At 35.8% G+C, this 21,737-nt stretch overlaps 1 long non-coding RNA gene across 1 annotated transcript; it reads right to left on the bottom strand.

Annotated features, from left to right (window-relative positions):
• Window positions 1–2,402: 2,402 nt before the first annotated feature.
• LOC100602079 lies at window positions 2,403–21,640 on the bottom strand. The gene is made up of 8 exons (XR_001113969.2): window positions 21,588–21,640; window positions 19,140–19,164; window positions 9,111–9,137; window positions 7,640–7,663; window positions 7,503–7,547; window positions 6,521–6,646; window positions 5,870–5,912; window positions 2,403–2,487 (listed from the first exon to the last, which is right to left on the bottom strand). It is a non-coding gene; the product is annotated as an uncharacterized LOC100602079 (long non-coding RNA).
• Between the last annotated feature and the right edge of the window lie 97 nt (window positions 21,641–21,737).

Raw genomic sequence — 21,737 nt, 5'->3', positions numbered from 1 at the left:
ATTAAAAATAATAATGTAATAATAAAATAATAAGTATTATTTAATAATATAATAATAGTTATATTGATAATATAATACCAAATTTAATAGTAAGGTTAATTGAGACAAAGATATAAATTACCCTGCACATAGCTGCTCATTCAATTTTAGGTATTAAAACTATCACTATTACTTTTGCTACAATGAACATTATCAAAAGGATAGATTACAGAGGAACTTTTTAAAAAATCAAAAGAGCTATTAGCTTTGAACTAAAAGAAGGTCATATATCCTTTAAAACTTGAGAGAATTAAAGTTATGTTCAGATTTAGATAAAATTATTGATGAGTCCTACTAAGAAGTGGATAGTATTTATGCTCAATGGACTCAGTATTGTCTATGAAGTAGAAAGGAAAATTGTTTTCTGGTGAGATAAGTTTGAAGTTTAAGGGGAGTTGAAGACAGTTAACACTAATGTCAACATGAAAAAACGTTTGATAAGATGTCTTTGGTTACCAACACAGTTTAAAAAACGTAAACTTACTTAAAAGCCATCTGTTTTGGTGGAATGGCAGTGGAAATCAAATTCAGAGTTTTACGTGGTTGCGTGTTTTCCAGGTAAGGTTGGCTAAGTGTAGGGGGGGGGCAGAAACATTGTATGAGCTATCAAGATGATATTTAGAATAATGAAGCATGAAGTCTGGGTTGTGTAAGAAAGGAAGCGAGGCCAATACAGAGTAGAAAGAAGGAAATGTAATCAGAATTTTAGTGGATGGGAGTGGGGTGAATGGATTCTATGAGGACAAATAAAAATTCTCTTGGCTTCTGCTTATTCTACCTTTTCAAAATATATGTCGTAAGTCAACTTCTGAAAATCCCTTAAATGTTCAGGCTGAATAAGAAAGGAAGTAGCACTAAGAGGAATTGGATAGAATGGAATACAATGGGAATTATAAAGGATTGACCTATTCTATGGAGTCAAAGATAAAGTCTTCAAAATTTAGAGTTTTTCACTCATTGATGACATATATCATATAATGTTACTCCCCAATGGAAACTCCTGTAATGTCTTCCCATTACAACCAAATGCTTAACAAATAACTTTCATCCCTATCCCCTCCTTCCTGATCTGCTTTCCTTATAGCTTTCCCCATCCCTCCATCTTCTCAGGATGTGCTGACTCCCTTGCAGCTCAAGTATGCCTTAGAGCCCATGTATGCACCCATGTATTTGCTTTTGCTGTTTCTTCATTTGGTGACACCATTAATGAGGAATCTTGAAAGGTTTATGGTCTTAGTGGCTGACTCCATACTCTAGTCTGAAAAGGTGGACTGAGAGAGGAGGACCGAGGGCTCTGGTGAAGGTTTGAGATTAAAACTGTGGCAAATTATAAGCATGAATAAATCAGCAAGATGGTAGAATGATGGCTAAGTAGTTCTGTGAGCCAAGCCATGGTGGGAGAATATAAAACTTGTAGTGTTATAGATTATTGGTTATGATAAGTAAAATTGATGTGTCCAGAAAGTGTATATAAAGCATTTTTGGTAGTAGACAAGCTAGAAAAGCAAGGAACAACTATGTTTTATTAATTTTATTTATTTCCCAATTTAACATGTTTAGGCTTTAGGAATACTTTCTCATCAAATAAAATGATTGCTAAGTTGTAAAACTTATTAGTCACACTATTTAGGTCTTTAGTGTAAGGTAGCAAACACCTGTCTCTCTAAATAATATCCAAAGTGGGATGTGCTAATCCCATGGAGTACTTTGGATTTCTTTTTCTTGTATCATACTTTCCCAACTTATTTTCTGTGTCTCTTTTATAATATATGTATAAATCTGACCATATATGTATATAACTTAGGAATAAATATGCATATATTAGTAAAAAAAAGTTAATTGTTAAATAACTACTTGTATTAGCATCAGTAGCCTCGGCGGTCAATATGAACAATAAAAATGCTGATTATACACCAATGAATCACTTGAAATTTTATTTTGAGGAGAAAAGAAATGTGTTTTTGTAACTCAGAAACAGTGGTAAAAACATCTTAAGTAATCATCAACCTAATGAAACCACAATGCAGACCCAACATATTCAATATTAACTCATGGGAAGGGTATACGCAATTCAGGAAATATTCTACAGTCTTCTTTGACTCAGTATTCCCACCTTCACAATAAGCCTGTCCAAACACGCTGGTAGTATGAAGTAATATGGTAGAGAACTGTAAAAGGTAGATTTTCCAGGCAAACCTAAAAAAAAAAAGCAAAAAAAAAAAAAAAGCAATACTGGACTTATATATTACAGAAGATAGTTTTTGTTTATGTATAGAACACACACAGTTGTCCATCTTAGTCTGGCAGAATGTTATTTATAACTATTATGAGCTAATATTTTCTCATGCTTAAGATAATTCATGGCACATAATAAAATTTTTAATAACTATCTGTGTTCATGCTTGATGGAGTCAATATAGTCTATGAGGTAGAAGGAGAAATTGTTTCCTGATAAGATAAAGTTAAACGGTTTAATGAATGACAGTTAATAGCAAGCTTATTCGATCTAGCATACAAAAATAGCATTTTTATTTATTAATGGTACATATGTATATTTTCAGCCAATTTTGAAGGAACAGTTTAATTATTATTTCCTAAGTTGCTTATTAGGCATATAAGATATTACTGCTTCCTATAATTTAAGCTTTTTGATCTAATTGGAATGGAGACTTTGGTAAAATAATGTTTTACATATAATGACTTTGGGGTCATATATTTCAATAAATCATTTTAAAATTAAATTCTTCAAATGGCACTGTACATTTTTTGGCTTCTCTGTTTCTTTTGTAATTTTTCTGTCAATTCAATACCTTCTGTGTTATATTTTATCTCTGATTCATCACTTAACCTTGTTGTATTATTATATCCTTCTATCTCTAATTAGCAGTTAGCACATTGTATTGTCATTTCTGTGTCTTTGTCAGAAAAGGGCTTAATGAAGGTAAATTTAGTATCATAATTCTGTATCTCTCAGGTCTCTGACATCATGGGCCATATGATAAGCTTTTTAAAAAACGTAGAATAAGGCGGGGCACCATGGCTCATGCCTGTAATCCCAGCACTTTGGGAGGCCAAGACGGGTGGATCACCTGAGGTCAGGAGTTCAAAACCAGCCTTGCCAACACGTTGAAACCCTGTCTCTACTGAAAAAAAAACTACAAAACTAGCAGGGCATGGTGGCGGGCGCCTGTAATCCCAGCTATTCTGGAGGCTGATACAGGAGAATTGCTTGAACCCGGGAGGCGGAGGTTGTAGTGAGCTGAGATCGCGCCATTGCACTCCAGCCTGGGCGACAACAGTGAAACTCCGTCTCAAAAAAAAAAAAAAAAGTGGAATAAATATGTGAATAATGACAGTAAGAAATATTACTATTTATAAAACACAACTGTATTTTTAGCTCTTATCCACAACAATTATGGTATTATTTTTGTCACATGAGATTACTTTGTGTAGTTACCTGACCCTTTTTCATTACTAGGAAGGGCAAAATAACATAATAAAGAAGAAAACCAAGTTTGTAACAATGTACTCAAAGTCAGAAAATATCCTCTCAAAAAAACCTTAACGTGGCCTTTCAGGTGCAGCTCGGCATTGGTAGTAGAGCGTTTGAGCCCTAGGGCTGGAAATCTGTATTCAATTTTTTTTTTTTTTTGGCTTTTTTATTTTCTCAGGATTATCATGAACAATTTATTTAACCTCCATTCCACCTCAGGTTCTTCATCTCAAATCAACTGATACTTTGATTATGGCCATTCTTGCAAGAATAAGGTGGCATTGCATTGTGATTTTGATTTGTATTTCCTTGATCATTGGTGATGTTGAGCATTTTTTCATATGTTTGTTGGCCATTTGTTCATCTTCTTTTGAGAATTGTCTATTCGTGTCCTTAGCCCACTTTTTGATGGGATTGTTTGTTTTGTTCTTACTGGTTTGCCTGACTTCGTTGTAGGTTCTGGATATTAGTCTTCTGTTGGATGTATAGATTGTGAAGATTTTCTCCCCACTCTGTGGGTTGTCTGTTTACTCTACTGACTGTTCCTTTTGCTGTGCAAAAGCTCTTTAGTTTAATTAGGTCCCAGCTACTTATCTTTGTTTTTATTGCATTTGCTTTTGGGGTTTTGGTCGTGAAATCCTTGCCTAAGCCAATGTCTAGAAGGGTTTTTCCAATCTTCCAGAATTTTTATAGTTTCAGGTCTTTGGTTTAAGTCCCCATCTTGAGTTGATTTTTGTGTAGGGTGAGAGATGAGGATCCAATTTCATTCTCCTACATGTGGCCAGCCAATTATACCAGCACCATTTGTTGAAAAGCATGTCCTTTCCCCATTTTATGTTTTTATTTGCTAATCAAAGAATCAAAAACAGTAGATGTTGGCATAGATGCGGTGATCAGGGAACACTTCTACACCGCTGTTGGGAATGTAAACTAGTATAGCCACTATGGAAAACAGTGTGGAGATTCCTTAAAGAACTAAAAGTAGAGCTACCATTTGATCCAGCAATCCCACTACTGGGCATCTATCCAGAGGAAAAGAAGTCATTATTTGAAAAAGATACTTGCATACTCATCTTTATAGCAGCACAATTCACAATTGCAAAATCGTGGAACCAACTCAAATGCCCATCAATCAACGAGTGGATAAAGAAACTGTGGTATGTATATATGATGGAATACTACTCAGCCACAAAAAGGAATGAATTAACTGTATTTGCATGGACGTGGATGAGACTGGGGACTATTATTCTACGTGAAGTAACTCAGGAATGGAAAACCAAACATTGTATGTTCTCACTGATATGTGGGAGCTAATCTATGAGGATGCAAAGCCATAAGAATGGTACAATGGACTTTGGGAACTTGAGGGGAAGAGTGAGGCGGGGGCCATAGAAGACAACAAATACAGTGCAGTCTATACTGCTCGGGTGATGGGTGCAGCAGGATCTCACAAATCACCACTGAAGAACTTACTCATGTAACCAGATACCACCTGTACCGCAATAACTTATCAAAAGAAATCAGCTGATGGTATTAACTACTTCATAGGTTTTTCATGAACATTAAATTAGTCAATACAGGCAAGGGCTTAGAATTGTAATTGGTGCGCTATATGATCTTAATAAATTATTATTACTATTATTATTCATATTGTTTTGAAATCTACTTTGTCATGTTAGAAATTTGTGTTTGGGACATATAAAAAGAGCAAAAGGTTTAAATTAAATGAGACAGAATTCTAGAATAGGAGATAAACCTGAATGCTGTAAGAGCAAAATAAGAAAAATAAAATGTGACTACACAAAGGGCATTACAATTTTCTTGAGTTGCCACCGTGGTTCTAAATCCATTGAATAAATTGTCAAAGAGAGAAATTTAAAAAATAAGCAAAATTTTTTTTGTAGAAAACATTAATTTTTCCAGAGACAATGATGCAGGAAATTTGTCTTAAATGGCTTGAATTGTGTATGAAACTCTCTTGATATTACATATCTTTTCTCAAACCAAAGTGCCAGGTCTGAACTTCTTGGCACAACTCAAAGATGACAGGAAATCATCTGTGTGAACACTATGCCTGTGACAAGTTTCACTCAGAGCCATTCCTTCTTTGGAGGAAATGTACTATAATTTATATTTAAAATATTTATGAAATATGCATGCAAATTACACAGACAACTTACATTTGTGAGTCAAAAAGATGAAAGCAAAATTTAAAACACTTTATAAACCAAAATATGATTTAATTAAAGTTGAAAGTATATTACTTAATAATATTATTTAATATCACTTTCTTCACATAAAAGTTATTGCTTAAACTCTAGGCTGAAAGGCACTTACCAAAGTAAAGTAGAAGCAGTTAATTCAAGAATCTTAAAAATCCCTCTTTGAAGAGAAAAGAGAAAAAAATGAATAATTTTATTTTAAAAATGTATAGGAACAAATCTCCATCTCATATGCAAATCAGAGGTACTAAATTCTGATTTTTCTAAAATTATATGGAAGACACTTTTAAATGCTACATGCGTATCTAAAAAACTAAATCATATTTAAAAATATCCAGAGAAATGATGTGACTTGCCTAAGTTCAAAAGCCTATTTATATTAGGTCTTCTGATTCCAAAACCCATGTTGTTTATAATACATTTTAGTTCTCTGGGTTCAATGTCCTGTTCTCTCATTCATTCTTCATGTTAGAAGAAATGTTCCCTAGGTCAAATCTCTCTTTTTTTTTAAATAAGATAAAGGATAAATGTTAACTAGAACTTGGTCCAGCTACTTTTTACAATTTCATCTACTTTTGTAACATTATTATTTTTATTATGCTGTATTTGCATTATGTGATTTGTTATTTAATTTCTAGCTTAGGCATTTTTATTTGTTTCAGCTTCTACTTGGGTTTATTGGGATTATGTCAATTTCATCCCCCTAGCTTACTTTTAGCACAAAAGATAACTATTTTTAAGTTGCAAATAAAAAAAGAGCACTCACCAGAGTGGGGATAACTTGGTAAGCATTTGTCTTCATGTTTTTCCATGGTTTCATAATTTTGTGATATTGATAAACAGCTTTTACATATTGCGGCAAGGTGAACTGATAATTTTGGTTGATTTTGTTCTAGAAAAATATATAAATAATTATCTCAATATCCCATGAATCAGAAAGACCTGAACATAACCAAATGAATCTAAACATTATTTGGATAAATTCTACATTTTACCAAATGAACCTAATTAAAGGAAAATTTATTCATAGAAAATTAACTCTATGCTTACATTTATAGAATTAACTGTAGAAGTAAGAAAATTATTTGGTTAATTCAGACCCCAAAGCCACAGTGCTTGCGTGAAAGAAATCAAAAACAAGGAAAAATAAAATTAAAAATACATGTAAGAAAGCAAGAAGATAATTTCTCGACTAAGATAAGTGTCCCCAGTTGTGGTTTATTTTCTATTTCTGGTAGGAAAACCCTGGTCCTCAGAGTCATATAGAATGTGTGATTTAACTTAGTGGAATCTGTGACACTGAGCCAGTTAATCTCTGAGTGTTATTTATCTTGTAGAAGTAAATGAGCACTTTATTTGCATAATGTCTCCCATATATTTTATTATGAGTACATATGCCCCTCTTCAATGTTCTATTTATCTATATAGACTTAGCCACAGAGTGCTGTAGGGATTTAAGTTGGAATTAAATACAGTGGCATCTTCTTTTAGGCTAAGTTCTCATTTTTACGAAGTGGAAAATCAATGGAATTTTAGAATTGCCATGGAATAATTGTTGGGTGGATACTTAGCAATAATATAAGTGGTACAGTTGGGGAGTGCTTCTGTAACCATTTTTAAAAGTATAAGAAAGTTTTATAAAAATTAGAACTTGGTAAGCATAGTATTTTTTTTTTTTGTCAAGAGGATTGCAACTTGGCTGTTTCCAAGTAAAGCCTAATTGTGCTATGTTTGTATGGAAAATTTACCAGATGTTTTTGATAATTCTTTGCTTCTTCAGTCAGCTCAGTTTTCTGTTAATAACAAAAATAAATGGTCATAAAATACAGAAGAAAATGTTTTGAGATTATATTTTATTAATTTTGTTTGAACAAAACTTACTTACCTTGGTGAATACTTCAGTTGATTCCTTAGGGAAAGAAAATGAAAAAATAACCTCACTTGGATAACCCAATAGTAATTTTTGTCCACATCATAATAATATAGAATTAAGGCTAATTATTTTAATAATTCAGGGCCAAGCTGTTACTACCAAGAAACAAAGTCCTACTTTATAGAAATCTGTTCTGAATTAAATGAATGTAAGTATTCATTAAAAGGACATATCCTGTGTCAACATAATGGTACCTGACTTAAAATACATTTTATTTCATATTTTCCATTTACCCACATTGTCCATATAATATCAAATTTCTATATGGGCAGGTGCAAAAGAGAGAGAGAGAGAGACAGAGAGAGAGAGGAAAAATAATTAAGCCTACTGAGGTGTGTGGCAAAGTCTGCATGTTCTTTCTTGGAGGACCAGTGTTTTTTATATTAGTGTCCATAGGCCCACAGTTTGAGGTGGAGAGAAAGGGTAAAGCATGCTTCTCAAGGCACTAAGAAGGAAGATCTTGCTTGTTTTGGGCCCCAGGTCACAAGATCCTGTGCCACAATTTATACTTCATATTCTGAAGACACTTTCCAATTGTGATCTCCCACAGTGGGTGTTCCCTGAACCTGTGATTTACATAACTTATAACCCAGTCCAGTATTCAACTCCTAAATGATATTAAACTACAGTGAAGGCAACTGCCAGAATCCTGATTATGGCTAATAACTTGGCTGGCTTATTTTAAAAATTCATTTTTCCAATGGAACAGAGTTCAGACATATATTATCTGAAAGTGTGTGATAGAACAGCTACTCTTGACCATGTAGATGGTTCATTCCAGACCTCTAAAATGACTTTGAGTCTGTGTATTTTTTACAAGGGTTTTCCTTTGTTTCCATTCGATATGTCAATAGCATAACACCTAATTTACTTAAAATAATTAGTCAACAGCAAGAAACAGAGTATTTCTCAATGAATTTGTTAATTGTTTGATTTTAAAATTATCATTTTCCTCACCAGAGATAACCTACTGGAACATTATTTGAGAAATAAAAAGTATAATAGTCAAAATTTTAGAATCAGGGCAATTGAATACTTAGCAGTATATTCTTAATATTTGTGGACAAAAGATCTTTTTTATATTACAACAAAGGAATTATTATGACAGGTGAAAAATATTAATTGCAATAAAATTCTCAGTTCAAAAAATGGTAGAAATAAAAAAAAAAAAAGAAAGAAAGAAGCAGCAAAAAACAGAATACTTAGGCTAAGTGGAGAGATCTTGCTAACCTGGAAGGTCTTGACTGAAAAAAATTAAGGTCAATTGAGAAAATCACAGTTAAGAAGTAAAGAGGATTTTTAAGTAAACTAAAATATCACTCAATTTTATTAAAAGAGGAGAATTTCAGGAGTATTAATATTTTAATGTTTAGTTTTTAGAAATATGAATCAAATACAGCTTCATATAGAAACAATATTTTACCATATTAACAGTTTTTTTTGGTGTTTCCTTAAATGAATAAAACAAGAAGTAGACACATTGTTCTCAGTGTATTGATTATACATAATTGCCTCTTGGATGTATGGAGAAAAACTACTCTTTTATAAAGAAGAAGAATAAAAATAAATTATCTGTAATGCTTCTTTTAATCACTTTTTTATCTCTAAGTTCTGGAAAATGTAAGGGACATAGTATTTGCTAAATACAGTATTTCTTAAATAAATAATAATTGAACGAATGAATATTTCACAAGAGTAATTGAGAAAGCACATGCTTTTAGGCAACTCATTTAAATAATTTTAATAATTGCATGTTTATTTAAAACATATATATATGTATTCAAACTTGTGAGTTGAGTGAAGTATATATAACATTCCTTTTATTTTTATTTTTTATTTTTTTTAAATTTTTTAGATAGAGTCTCTCTCTTGTCACCCAGGCTGGAGTGCAACCATACTCTCTTGGCTCACTGCAACCATCGCCCCCTTGGTTCAAGTGATTCTCCTGCTTCAGCCTCCCGAGTAGTTTGGATTACAGGCACCCGCCACCATACCTGGCTAATTTTTGTATTTTTTTAGTAGAGATGGGGTTTCACCATATTGGCCAGGTTAGTCTTGAACTCCCGACATCAGGTGATCCACCCACATTGGCCTCCCAAAGTCGTGAGCCACCACGCCCGGCCTAACATTTCTTATTATTAGCAATAACAAGTTTTTAAAAAGCATAATTTCAGGAAAAATATTATATAAATAATAGCTTGGCTAGAGAACAGGAAAGGGGAAAAAACAAATTGAAAAGTTTAAAAGTTTACAAGAATAAAAACTCACAGGAAAACAAAAAACTAATTTAGAAGATTCCCTTCCCAGAGAGGATCTGGATTCGGAGAAGCAATGCCCTTTGGAGGATCATTAACAACAAGTCTGGACTCTGATCTCTCTTTTCCTCCCCTTCTACAAGAAATTCCCTCTCTGTCCAAGGGTAGGGCGAAGGCTGTCTCAGACACCCTGCTGCCTCTTTGCTGACCACAGGCAAGATTTCTTTTTAGGACCTGACCTCCTCCTTGCTTCTTACCTCAGTGTCAAGTCTGACTTTATTTTTTTTCTCTGTGTCACAATGAATACCTTCAGAGGCAGAAAAATCTCTTCAATTGTCCCTGTAACAAACTCAGAAAACTATCCAAGATGAAAAATCATGCTGTGGAGATCTTGCCGGGTTAGAAAATAAATCTATCAGCTATCTATAAACCTCCCAGATTGGCATTGTCTGATGGGGTGGTCTTGGGTTGTCACTGCTCCCACTGAGGCCTGCCTGGAGCAGAGGTCTCTTTCTGATCTCTCTTGCATAATGCCCATGAATGAGTTTCTAAAACTGCTTCGAGATCTAGAGTGTTGTATCAGAAATGCCAACCACTCGGGCAAAAAGCTACGTAAATTCCCATTTATTAGTGGTTGGAAAAAAATTTTATTTCACCTCAAGGAAAAATAGTTTGAAAATACCTACCAAAACTAAAAATAAATATACTAAACCTAAACAACCCAAATGCCTTCTAAGGATAGGGCAATAGAGGACTGAACTGTGGAATATCATCAGCAGCGTAAATAGGTAGATTATACCTGCTGTGACAATATGGATAAAGTGACAATATGGATAAACATGCTAGAAATATATTGAGTGAAAAATGCAACACCAAGGAGGCTACATAAAGTATGATACTCCTTGTAAATCTCAAAAACAAACCAAACTACATAGAGAAACTACTTTGAAATTCAGGGTGTGTATGCTTCTTAAAAGAAATGAAGCCCAATCTAAATGCTAATATGAGTTACTTGAAGGAGATTTTCAACAGGAAATAAGTCCCTTGGGATCTTTCTGATATCATCTTGTCATATTCAGAGTCTAACATTAACTATAACTTACTGTGTGCTAAAAGCAATTTATTACTTAATATATTAACTTTATTAAAAGTAATGTTATTGTCTAAAATGAATGTTCTAAAGAGAAATAAACACACGCAAAATTAAATAGTGTTTAGGATCATATATGTGTGAAATAAAACTGTTATAAAATATAGAACTATAAGTATTAATTACAATACTCATAATTTGTAGTTACCTATGTGTTACATATTAATTTATGGTATTAAAGTTTGTGATAAAAATAGTATAAAAATTTCATTTACATATCCTCTAACTCAAAAATTTCACTTTTAGGAGTTTATCCTATTAATATATTCATATATGTATAAGTTATTAGAATATTAGTATGTTATTTTTATAATTTAAAAAATAGAAACAACATTTATCAATAGGAAACTATGAAGATGTATCAGTGAAGATGTATACAGTGGAATTAACTGAAAAAATTTTAAGAAAGAATGAAAACCACTAACTGATTAGGCTTCCATTTCTCATGGGAACTGGCAAATTTAGTTTGGTTAGTTGATTCATGCAAGTTTAAACCTCCTTTACTTGATTATTCATAAAATTAGGACAAAAGTAGTTGTTTGTTTTCATTATCACTGATTTCATATGTTTTCAATTTTTTGGTGATCATCAGTACTGTAGCATAAGGGAAAAATCAGTTTCAAATATGTATTCTAAGAAAGATATATAGATATACTTATGCATATAGATGCATATACTCTCACATACACATCATCTGCCATGCTTCCATATTATTGGCAAAAGTGTAAAATATCTTAATTCTGATAGTGAGGATATATCTCAGTAAGTGTTTTTAAATTTTTATGTGTTCAAACATCCCTATAAAACTTAGATAAATTCAATAATTCTTTCTTTAAGAAAAATGCAGATGTTTACAAAACACTGAAATCTTCCTGTTTCCTATTTATCAAACTCTCCATTAGTATCAAATTAAGATCTACTACTTTCCCTTAGAAATTACAGGCTGCATGGAGCCAAGATGGCCAAATAGGAACAGCTCCGGTCTACAGCTACCAGCCTGAGCGACACAGAAGGCGGGTGATTTCTGCATTTCTGTTTAAGGTACCGGGTTCATCTCACTAGGGAGTGCCAAACAGTGGGTGCAGGACAGCCAGTGCAGTGCACTGTGCGTGAGCCGAAGCAGGGCGAGGCATTGCCTCACTCGGGAAGCACAAGGGGTCAGGGAGTTCCCTTTCCTAGTCAAAGAAAGGGGTAACAGATGGCACCTGGAAAATTGGGTCAGTCCCACCCTAATACTGCGCTTTTCCAATGGGCCTGGAAAACGGCACACCAGGAGATTGTGTCCCGCACCCGGCTTGGAGGGTCCTATGCCCACAGAGTCTCGCTGATTGCTAGCACCGCAGTCTGAGATCAAACTGCAAGGCCGCAGCGAGGCTGGGGGAGGGGTGCCCACCATTGCCCAGGCTTGCTTAGGTAAACAAAGCAGCCAGGAACCTCGAACTGGGTGGAGCCCACCACAGCTCAAGGAGGCCTGCTAGCCTCTGTAGGCTCCACCTCTGGGGGCAGGGCACAGACAAACAAAAAGTCAGCAGGAACCTCTGCAGACTTTAATGTCCCTGTCTGACTGACAGCTTTGAAGAGAGTAGTGGTTCTCCCAGCACGCAGCTGGAGATCTGAGAACGGACAGACTGCCTCCTAAAGTGGGTCCCTGATCCCTGAGCAGCCTAACTGGGAGGCACCTCCTAGTAGGGACAGACTGACACCTCACTCGGCCGGGTACTCCTCTGAGACAAAACTTCCAGAGGAACTATCAGACAGCTGAATTTGTGGTCTCACAAAAATCCACTGTTCTGCAGCCACCGCTGCTGACACCCAGCCAAAGAGGGTCTGGAGTGGACCTCTAGGAAACTCCAACAGACCTGCAGCTGAGGGTCCTGTCTGGTAGAAGGAAAACTAACAAACAGAAAGGACATCCACACTAAAAACCCATCTGTACATCACCATCATCAAAGACCAAAAGTAGATAAAACCACAAAGATGGGGAAAAAACAGAGCAGAAAAACTGGAAACTCTAAAAAGCAGAGCACCTCTCCTCCACCAAAGGAACGCAGTTCCTCACCAGCAACAGAACAAAGCTGGACGGAGAATGACTTTGACGAGCTGAGAGAAGAAGGCTTCAGAAGATCAAACTACTCCAAGCTACAGGAGGAAATTCAAAACAATAGCAAAGAAGTTAAAAAGTTTGAAAAAAAATTAGACGAATGGATAACTGGAATAATCAATGGAGAGAAGGGCTTAAAGGAGCTGATGGAGCTGAAAGCCATGTATCGAGAACTACGCGAAGATTGTAGAAGCCTCGGTAGCAGATGCAATCAACTGGAAGAAAGGGTATCAGTGATGGAAGATGAAATGAATGAAATGAAGCGAGAAGGGAAGTTTAGAGAAAAAAGAATAAAAAGGAACGAACAAATCCTCCAAGATATTTGGGACTATGTGAAAAGACCAAACCTACGTCTGATTGGTGTACCTGAAAATGACGGGGAGAATGGAACCAAGTTGGAAAACACTCTGCAAGATATTATCCAGGAGAACTTCCCCAATCTAGCAAGGCAGGCCAACATTCAGATTCAGGAAATACAGAGAACGCCACAAAGATACTCCTCGAGAAGAGCAACTCCAAGACACATAATTGTCAGATTCACCAAAGTTGAAATGAAGGAAAAAATGTTAAGGGCAGCCAGAGAGAAAGGTCGGGTTACCCACAAAGGGAAGCCCATCAGACTAACAGCTGATCTCTCGGCAGAAACTCTACAAGCCAGAAGAGAGTGGGGGCCGATATTCAACATTCTTAAAGAAAAGAATTTTCAACCCAGAATTTCATATCCAGCCAAACTAAGCTTCATAAGTGAAGGATAAATAAAATACTTTATAGACAAGCAAATGCTGAGTGATTTTGTCACCATCAGGCCTGCCCTAAAAGAGCTCCTGAAGGAAGCACTAAACATGGAAAGGAATAACTGGTACCAGCCCCTGCAAAAACATGCCAAATTGTAAAGACCATCGAGGCTAGGAAGAAACTGCATCAACTAATGAGCAAAATAACCAACTAACATCATAATGACAGGATCAAATTCACACATAACAATATTAACATTAAATGTAAATGGGCTAAGTGCTCCAATTAAAAGACACAGACTGGCAAACTGGATAAGGAGTCAAGACCCATCAGTGTGCTGTATTCAGGAAACCCATCTCACCTGCAGAGACACACATAGACTCAAAATAAAGGGATGGAGGAAGAGCTATCAAGCAAATGGAAAACAAAAAAAGGCAGGGGTTGCAATCCTAGTCTCTGATAAAATAGACTTTAAACCAACAAAGATCAAAAGAGACAAAGAAGGCCATTACATAATGGTAAAGGGATCAATTCAACAAGAAGAGCTAACTGTCCTAAATATATATGCACCCAATACAGGAGCACCCAGATTCATAAAGCAAGTCCTGAGTGACCTACAAAGGGACTTAAACTCCCACACAATAATAATGGGAGATTTTAACACCCCACTGTCAACATTAGACAGATCAACGAGACAGAAAGTTAACAGGAATATCCAGGAATTGAACTCAGCTCTAAACAAAGTGGACCTAATAGACATCTACAGAACTCTCCACCCCAAATCAACAGAATATACATTTTTTTCAGCACCACACCACACCTATTCCAAAATTGACCACATAGTTGGAAGTAAAGCTCTCCTCAGCAAATGTAAAAGAACAGAAATTATAACAAACTGTCTCTCAGACCACAGTGCAATCAAACTAGAACTCAGGATTAAGAAACTCACTCAAAACCGCTCAACTACATGGAAACTGAACAACCTGCTCCTGAATGACTACTGGGTACATAATGAAATGAAGGCGGAAATAAAGATGTTCTTTGAAATCAACGAGAACAAAGACACAACATACCAGAATCTCTGGGACACATTCAAAGCAGTGTGTAGAGGGAAATTTATAGCACCAAATGCCCACAAGAGAAAGCAGGAAACATCCAAAATTGACACCCTAACATCACAATTAAAAGAACTAGAAAAGCAAGAGCAAACACATTCAAAAGCTAGCAGAAGGCAAGAAATAACTAAAATCAGAGCAGAACTGAAGGAAATAGAAACACAAAAAACCCTTCAAAACATTAATGAATCCAGGACCTGGTTGTTTGAAAAGATCAACAAAATTGATAGATCACTAGCAAGACTAATAAAGAGGAAAAGAGAGAAGAATCAAATAGATGCAATAAAAAATGAAAAAGGGGATATCACCACCGATCCCACAGAAATACAATCTACCATCAGAGCATACTACAAACACCTCTATGCAAATAAACTAGAAAATCTAGAAGAAATGGATAAATTCCTCGGCAAATACACCCTCCCAAGACTAAACCAGGAAGAAGTTGAATCTCTGAATAGACCAATAACAGGTTCTGAAATTGTGGCAATAATCAGTAGCTTACCAACCAAAAAGAGTCCAGGACCTGATGGATTCACAGCTGAATTCTACCAGAGGTACAAGGAGGAACTGGTACCATTCCTTCTGAAACTATTCCAATCGATAGAAAAAGAGGGAATCCTCCCTAACACATTTTATGAGGCCAGCATTGTCCTGATACCAAAGCCTGGCTGAGACATAACCAAAAAAGAGAATTTCAGACCAATATCCTTGATGAACATTGATGCAAAAATCCTCAATAAAATACTGGCAAACCGAATCCAGCAGCACATCAAAAAGCTTATCCACCATGATCAAGTGGGCTTCATCCCTGGGATGCAAGGCTGGTTCAACATACACAAATCAATAAATGTAATCCAGCATATAAACAGAACCAAAGACAAAAACCACATGATTATCTCAATAGATGCAGAAAAGGCCTTTGACAAAATTCAACAACCCTTCATGCTAAAAACTCTCAATAAATTAGGTATTGATGAGATGTATCTCAAAATAATAAGAGCTATCTATGAGAAGCCCACAGCCAATATCATACTGAATGGGCAAAAACTGGAAGCATTCCCTCTGAAAACTGGCATAAGACAGGGATGCCCTCTCTCACCACTCCTATTCAACATAGTGCTGGACGTTCTGGCCAGGGCAATCAGGCAGGAGAAGGAAATAAAGCGTATTCAATTAGGAAAAGAGGAAGTCAAATTGTCCCTGTTTGCAGATGACATGATTGTATATCTAGAAAACCCCACTGTCTCAGCCCAAAATCTCCTTAAGCTGATTAGCAACTTCAGCAAAGTCTCAGGATACAAAATCAATGTACAAAAATCACAAGCATCCTTGTACCACAATCACAGACAAACAGGGAGCCAAATCATGAGTGAACTCTCATTCACAATTGCTTCAAAGAGAATAAAATACCTAGGAATCCAACTCACAAGGGATGTGAAGGACCTCTTCAAGGAGAACTACAAACCACTGCTCAGTGAAATAAAAGAGGATACAAACAAATGGAAGAACATTCCATGCTCATGGGTTGGAAGAATCAATATCGTGAAAATGGCCATACTGCCCAAGGTAATTTATAGATTGAATGCCATCCCCATCAAGCTACCAATGACTTTCTTCACAGAATTGGAAAAAACTACTTTAAAGTTCCTATGGAACCAAAAAAGAGCCCGCATCGCCAAGTCAATCCTAAGCAAAAGAACAAAGCTGGAGGTATCATGCTATCTGACTTCAAACTATACTACAAGGCTACAGTAACCAAAACAGCATGGTACTGGTACCACAACAGAGACATAGATCAATGGAACAGAACAGAGGCCTCAGAAATAATGCCACATATCTACAAGTATCTGATCTTTGACAAACCTGACAAAAACAAGAAATGGGGAAAGGATTCCCTATTTAATAAATGGTGCTGGGAAAACTGGCTAGCCAAATGTAGAAAGCTGAAACTGGATCACTTCCTTACACCTTATACAAAAATTAATTCAAGATGGATTAAAGACTTAAATGTTAGACATAAAACCATTAAACTTCTACAAGAAAACCTAGGCAATACCGTTCAGGACATAGGCGTGGGCAAGGACTTCATGTCTAAAACATCAAAAGCAATGGCAACAAAAGCCAAAATTGACAAATGGGATCTAATTAAACTAAAGAGCTTCTGCACAGCAAAAGAAACTACCATCAGAGTGAACAGGCAACCTACAGAATGGGAGAAAATTTTTGCAACCTACTCATCTGACAAAGGGCTAATATCCAGAATCTACAATGAACTCAAACAAATTTACAAGAAAAAAACAAACAACCCCATCAAAAAGTGGGCAAAGGACATGAACAGACACTTCTCAAAAGAAGATATTTATGCAGCCAAAAAACATATGAAAAAATGCCCATCATCACTGGCCATCAGAGAAATGCAAATCAAAACCACAATGAGATACCATCTCGCACCAGTTAGAACGGCCATCATTAAAAAGTCAGGAAACAACAGGTGCTGGAGAGGATGTGGAGAAATAGGAACACTTTTACACTGTTGGTGGGACTGTAAACTAGTTCAACCATTGTGGAAGTCAGTGTGGTGATTCCTCAGGGATCTAGAACTAGAAATACCATTTGACCCAGCCATCCCATTACTGGGTATATACCCAAAGGACTATAAATCATGCTGCTATAAAGACATATGCACACGTATGTTTATTGCGGCACTATTCACAATAGCAAAGACTTGGAACCAACCCAAATGTCCAACAACGATAGACTGGATTAAGAAAATGTGGCACATATATGCCATGGAATACTATGCAGCCATAAAAAATGATGAGTTCATGTCCTTTGGAGGGACATGGATGAAGCTGGAAGCCATCATTCTCAGTAAACTATCTCAAGGACAAAAAACCAAACACCGCATGTTCTCATTCATAGGTGGGAATTGAACAATGAGAACTCATGGACACAGGAAGGGGAACATCACACTCGGGGGACTGTTGTGGGGTGGGGGGAGGGGGGAGGGACAGCATTAGGAGATATACCTAATGCTAAATGAGGAGTTAATGGGTGCAGCAAAACAACATGGCACATGGATACATATGTAACAAACCTGCACATTGTGCACATGTACCCTAAAACCTAAACTATAATAATAATAATAAAAAAAATGAAAAAAAAATTACAGGCTAATATGAAAACAGAAACTAGCCTTCCTATATCAATGGGGCAAAAAGGAAGGGAGGTAGAGCAAGATGATAGCACCTTTGGTGTCTGTTCATTGGTATAGGAACACAGTCCCAGGTCTGTTAACAAATTAACTCTGCAGCGCTTCCCTATGTAAATAGCAGAATCTTTATGCCGAACTAAAACTGTCATATTTTTTATATACAGAATATTTTTAATTTATATTCTAACAATGAAATAATAATCTATATTAGCAATGACAAATTTAAGTTAATATAGTAAATAAGTTTAAAGAATACAAAAAATCATGTTATTTATTATATGAGTTGATACTATATACTGTTTCCAAATGTGCTTGACTATTGGTTTTCTCAAATACAGGGTCATTAAATTGTTTCATCTTTTAGGTTTTGGAGTGAGGGTCCTCATAGGTTTGGAGTGAGGGGCTTTATTCTTGGAAAGAAATAAAAAAAAATATGTATCTACTGATTCAAGAAGAATATAGTTCCAGTCTAGCATTTGATGACAAACTTTTGCAACCAACTGGTGACAGGTGATGGAAAACTAACAAGAAATCTTTTCAGGAATATCTAACTTTGACAATGTGGTTCACAAATGGCACACAAGTATATTTTCTTGGGACCCTCTTGACATCCATTCATTACCTCTTTCATACTTATTTAAAAAGATACTTATAAGGAATAAGATTGGTAAAAAATAATGTACATGCATCTAAGACATATTTCATCAATGAACCAGTAAATACATAAATATATTTTACCTGACTGATATGTATAACTACATCCTTTTCCTCCTTATATTTCCACAAAATAAATAACACATTGTTCTAAATAAAAAGCAAGTCATAATAGATAAATAAAAAATAATTCTTTAAATACATTTAATATAAGTGGTTTGTACTTACTTTCCGAGAGATGCCGGCAGATTTCCTTAAAAAATATAAATAGTATGTTTAATTACTTATAAAATTGTTATTTTTCCCTTTCTTTGGACTTTTAATTATTCCTGGAGATGAAGTAAGGGAAATTAAACTAGGCTTTTTATTGGGTGGTTATATTTACTGGTCCTGTAACAAGACAAAAAAGCTTTAATTTTATGATCTGATGAAAAGGCTGAGGAGAACTTGTGTTATTCATTGCTCATATTAGAAAAACTTCCTTAAGACAAATTCATTTAATGAAACAGAATGGAAATGGTGACTTGGCGTTTGAACAAGCACTTCCTTACATTTCCCCATATTACATTTCCTTGTTAAATGAAGATACTGGTTTCTATCCACCCCCTACATGAAAGAATTATTTGAAGGACCAAGTGAAATGATATATGAGCAAATACTTAGGACATGTATGTTAAATTTAAATTAAATTAGTACTTAATTGTCACTATTGCTACTATTGTTATTTGTTATTGTATTTGGACTGTCTTACTTTTAAAGTTAGAACTTTTGGGTGTATTTTGCCTCTAGTTACTGTATTTTTTTTTGAGAGGGAGTCTCGCTCTGTTGCCAGGCTGGAGTGCAGTGGCGGATCTTGGCTCACTGCAACCTCCAACTCCCTGGTTCAGGTGATTCTCCTGGCTTAGCCTTCCAAGTGGCTGGGATTACAGGCACGCGCCACCACCCGCAGCTGATCTTTGTATTTTTAGTAGAGACAGGGTTTCACCATGATGGCCAGGATGGTCCCGAACTCCCCTCCTCACGTGATCCTCCTGCCTCGGCCTCCCAAGGTGCTGGGATTACAGGCCTGAGCCACTGTGCCTGGCCACTGTATATATTTTTGTCCTGTACCCCTTGCCTCTTAAAAATGCAAAACTTACTAGAGTGGGAACAAAGGGGTAGACACTTGTCTTACGCTGATCCCCTGGGTTTATAACAATCTGATGCTGATAAGGAACCTGAAGAATGGGAGGAAGTTCCACTTCTGATAAAATGGATTGATTTTGTTCTAGAGAGAAAGGAAACTATGAATATTTATTCCAACATTTTATATCTTCATGAGTCAAAGCAAATGTTAGCAAAACTGAATGAATTAGAACTTTAATTAGAAAATTTATAAGTGGTGGCAAATTTGCTTAGAAAAAGAATAGTTTACATACATAAAAATTACCTTAACTGTGTCTACATTTATAGTCAATTGCAGAATTTAAAAATTATCAAATTAAGAAAGACCACGGGAGAAAATTATCTATGTGGGGGGAAAAAAAAGTATGTTTAAGAAAGGAAAAGAAAAAAAAAATCACAAGGTACGTCTCAACTTATTCCTTTTCCATGTGTGTTGGAAGTTAGTCTGGTCTTTGCAGTCAGAACTGAACTTTAATTCTCTTTACCCAGGGCACTGGAATCCACGACCCTGATCAAATTGCTTAAACTATCTGAGCATTACTTACCACGTAGGATTATATCTGTTAAACTATAACGAGAAGTTTGCCTAGTAACTAAGTATTCTAGTAAGTTCCGGAGCCTTTGAACTGATTTTACAAAGATTATTTTTTAGGGATTAAATATAAAACCACAATAGCATTTTTTTCCTCAGGAGAATTTTCATTTAATAGAGAGTGAAAAATAAGTGTGTGTAGGAAGTCAACAGGTCTTTAGAATTGTTGGATGAATCCAATCATGGTTACGTTAAGAGAGGTACAAAATGAGAATGTTACTGGAAGTATTTTGACAAAATGTAAGAAAGATATTTATAGCAACGTGGAAGTTAGTAACGATCTAAATTCCTAAAAAGACAGGTTTTATTTGGAGCATTCCATTTTTAAGTGTTCAAAAACAGGTGTTTCTATTATAAAGGTTTTAGAAAGCATGTGTGTTCTGTGTTGAAATAAGATAATTGTCCATTTTTTTAGATGAATTTACTGTGTTCCAAGCAATTTTTGTATAAATTAAATGTATATCATCTAATACAATCTTGCAGGGTTAATGCAGCTCTCCGTATTTTCAGTTAAGGAAACTGGAGCTTGGAGAGGTTAAGTAATAACTCGTGCAGCTGGAGTTGGGATACAAGTTGCCTGACACCAAAATCTATGCGCTTTCCCTACACATGCAGCAAACTTCTCTAGTCGGCAGAGGATGTATTACATCAGGAGTCCCCAACCTTTTTGACATCAAGGACCGGTTTTGTAGAGGACAATTTTTCCACGGATGGGGGCGGGGGTATGGTTTTGGGATAAAACTGTTCTACCTCAGATCATCAGGCATTAGAAAGATTAGAAAGATTCTCATAAGGAGCACACAACCTAGATCCCTCGCATGCGCAGTTCACAATAGGGTTCGCTCTCCTGAGAATCTAATGCCACAGCTGATCTGACAGGAGGCGGAGCTCAGGCTAGTGCTAGCTTGCTTGCAGCTCACCTCCTGCTGTACTGCGTTGTTCCTAACTGGCCAAGGACCAGTACCGGTACCCCTGTGGTTTGGGGACCCGTAGATTATATGACCTCCTGTAGCTTGAGAATGTTTACACTTCAGGTATTCATCTAAGATCCCGTCGTCAAAGAGAAGTTG

The sequence above is a fragment of the Nomascus leucogenys genome, chromosome 9, assembly GCF_006542625.1.
Source record: "Nomascus leucogenys isolate Asia chromosome 9, Asia_NLE_v1, whole genome shotgun sequence".
NCBI classification, from domain to species: Eukaryota; Metazoa; Chordata; class Mammalia; order Primates; family Hylobatidae; genus Nomascus; species Nomascus leucogenys.
This window is presented reverse-complemented; position numbering and strand designations above follow the sequence as displayed.